At 38.3% G+C, this 3,403-nt stretch overlaps 1 non-coding gene across 1 annotated transcript; it reads left to right on the top strand.

Annotated features, from left to right (window-relative positions):
• Positions 1-2,676: 2,676 nt before the first annotated feature.
• Positions 2,677-2,783, top strand: LOC121211704 (small nucleolar RNA R71). Its single transcript, XR_005906923.1, has one exon. It is a non-coding gene; the product is annotated as a small nucleolar RNA R71 (small nucleolar RNA).
• Positions 2,784-3,403: the final 620 nt, after the last annotated feature.

Genomic DNA, 3,403 nt, shown 5'->3' with positions numbered 1-3,403 from the left:
CAATTTTGGATTTATCAACCTCAATCCCTCTACTAGAAATTTTATGTCCTAACACAATACCTTCTTGAACCATAAAGTGACATTTTTCCCAGTTAAGCACAAGGTTTGTTTCCTCACATCTTATTAACACTCATTTTAAATTTTCTAGGCAAAGATGGAAAGAGTTATCAAAAACTGAAAAATCATCCATAAATACCTCCATGAGGTCTTCTACGAGTTCGTCAAAAATGGCTATCATGCAGCGCTAAAAAGTAGCAGGACCATTACATAATCCAAAAAGAATTCTATGATAAGCAAACATACCGTATGGACATGTAAATGTCATCTTTTCTTAATCTTCAGAAGCTATTGGTATTTGGAAATAGCCAGTGAGTCCATCTAAAAAGTGGTAGTACATGTGTCCTGACAATCTTTCCAACATTTGGTCAATGAATGGAAGGGGAATGTGGTCTTTTCTCGTGGCATCATTTAGCTTCTTCTAATCAATGCACACTCTCCAACCTGTGATTGTCCTTATTGGGATTAATTCATTCTTCTCATTGGCTACAACAGTTATGCCTTCTTTCTTAGGAGCAGCCTGCACTGGACTCACCCAAGAACTATCAAAAATAGGATAAATAATTACAGCATCTAGGAGTTTAATTACCTCAGCTTTAACGACTTCCTTCATGTTGGGGTTCAGTCGTCTTTAGGCTTGCACGCATGGTTTATATTCATCTTCCATTAAAATTTTGTGGGTGCAAAAAGAAGGGTTGATCCCTTTAATGTCATAAATTTTCCAAGCTATGGCCCTTTTATGCTCTCTTAATACTTGGAGTAATTCCTCTTTCTCCTTGGGTTGCAAGTTGGATGCAATAATTACCGGTAATGTGGAATTATTTCCAAGGAATGCATATTCCATGTGATTCAGCAATTGTTTAAGTTCCAGTTTGGGAGGTTCGTCAATAGAGGGTTTTTGCTTAAGTTCGTCTTTTACCTTAATTCCCTCATATTCTGCTAGTTTTGGGGAGGTTTTATTAGATTTAGTTCGGTTTCTATTTCAGAATCATCATCCATCCCCTCTCCTTGGGCGAGGCACAGTTCCATCGTGTCCTTGTGTATGATTTCCTGAAAAGAGTCTTGAATAGCATGATCAATAGAGTCGATAAAATAACATGAGTCATATTGTTCTCTAGAAAATCTCATGACATCATAAATTTTAAAAATAATCTCTTCGTCACCTACTCTAAGTACCAATTTACCATCACCCACATCAATTACAGCTCTAGCAGTGGCTAAAAATGGCCGACCTTAAATTAAAGGCACCTCAACATCTTCATCCATTTCAAGCACAACGAAATCGACAGGGAATATAAATTTATCTACTTTTACAAGTACGTCCTCTATAATTCCCCTAGGATATTTAACAGATCTATCAGCTACTTGAATACTCATCCTAGTGGGTTCAGGTTCCCCAAGACCAAGTTGTTTAAACATTTTATATAGCATCAAATTAATGCTGGTGCCTAAATAAGCTAGTGCTTTATCAATATTAAAACTACCGATTAAGTAGGGAATAGTAAAACTTCCAGCATCTTTCAGTTTGGTTGGCAATTTATTTTGGAGTATGGCTGAACACTCCTCATTAAGTTCCACTGTGGATTAGTCTTCAAACTTCCTTTTGTTTGTTAGAAGCTCCTTTAATAATTTTGCATATGTAGGTATCTGCGAAATACTTCAACAAAAGGTAAGTTAATATTCAGTTGTTTAAAAAGTTTAAGAAATTTACCGAATTGAGCATCCATGCTGCATTTCTTCAACTTTGTCGGGTATGGGATTGGTGGTTTATATTCTTTTGGCATTAGGTTGTCATTGTTTTAGTGTTCGACCTCCTTTTTGTCAGCTTCTTGTGGTGCCTTCTTTTCAGATTCAGCTAACACTTTCCCACTCCTTAGTGTAACTTCTTTCACGTGCTCTTCTGGGTTGGGTTCAATGTTACTAGGTAGACTTCCTAGTGGTCTTTGAGATATCATTTTAGTGAGCTGACCTATCTAAGCTTTGAGCCCTTGGATCGGTGCTTGTCGATTTTTAAGAACTGTCTCAGAATTCTGGAAATGAGTTTCTGACACCGAGATGAATTTTGTTACCATCTCCTCAAGGTTCGGCTTCTTTTCTTGCTGGTAAAGTGGTTGTTGAAAACCCGGAGGATGTTGTGGCCTTTGATTTCCTTGACCGCCCCACGAGAAATTGGGATGGTTCCTCCAACCTGCATTATAAGTGTTACTATACGAGTTATTTTGGGGTCTAGAGTTATTGTTACCCATATATTGGACTTGTTCCTCCTCAATGCTAGGATTGAAGAGTTAATATTCTGTGCATGCTCTTCCTCCATTAGAATCGTACCTCAGCACTAGATGTACCTGAGCACAACCACATAATCCGTCAATCTTTTTGTTTAAGAGTTCTACTTGGTTAGATAGCATAGTAACCGTGTCGAGGTTGAAAACACCAGCTGCTGTTGCCGGCTTTGTTCTCATAACTTGCCACTGATAGTTATTCAGTGAAATCTCCTCAATAAATCTGTAAGCCACCTCAGGTGTCTTATTATTGATGGTTCCACCAGCAGCTGTGTCAACCATTTGTCAAGTCGAAGGATCCAGGCCATTATGAAAGGTATGAACCTGTAGCCAAAGCGGTAACCGATGGTGAGGGCATCTTCTCAAGCGGTCCTTGTATCTCTCCCATGCATCATAGAGTGTTTCTAAATCCATCTGCACAAAGGAAGAAATATCATTACATAATTTAGCCATTTTAGTCAGCGAAAAATATTTTAAGAAAAACTTTTCGGTCATTTGTTCCCTAGTAGTGATCGACCCCCGTGGCAATGAGTTCAACCACTGTTTAGCTTTGTTTCTCAATGAAAAAGAGAATAACCGAAGATGAATGGTGTCATTAGAAATGCCATTAATTTTAAATGCATCACATAGTTCCAAAAAGTTTACTAAGTGAGCGTTGGGATCCTCGTCTTGCAAACCATCAAACTAAACAAACTGTGGTATCATTTGAATTGTGTTAGGTTTCAGTTAAAAAGTATTGCTGCTACAGCCGGTCTAACTATGCTCGATTCAGTTCCTGTTAAAGAAGGTTTAGCATAATCATACATAGCGCGCGAAGTAGGATTCTGACTAACAACAACCGTAAGAGGTAGCGGATTTTCTTGGTTTTTAGCCATCTCCTCGATTGTGGTTGAAGTATTGTTCTCTTGCACATCCTCTGTGTATCTTAGGCTTCGCCTTATTTCTCTCCAGTTTCTGCGAACTATGCGGTCGATCTTACTGTCAAAAAGTAGTGGTCCTGACGGGTTTCTTCTAGTCATAAACTAGAAAAACCTGTCAGAAGGAAATAAGAGAAAAATTAGAAAAGA

This window comes from Gossypium hirsutum, chromosome A12, assembly GCF_007990345.1.
Source record: "Gossypium hirsutum isolate 1008001.06 chromosome A12, Gossypium_hirsutum_v2.1, whole genome shotgun sequence".
Classification (NCBI taxonomy): domain Eukaryota; kingdom Viridiplantae; phylum Streptophyta; class Magnoliopsida; order Malvales; family Malvaceae; genus Gossypium; species Gossypium hirsutum.
Note: the sequence above shows the minus strand (reverse complement) of the source record. Positions and strands in the feature narration are given on the sequence as shown.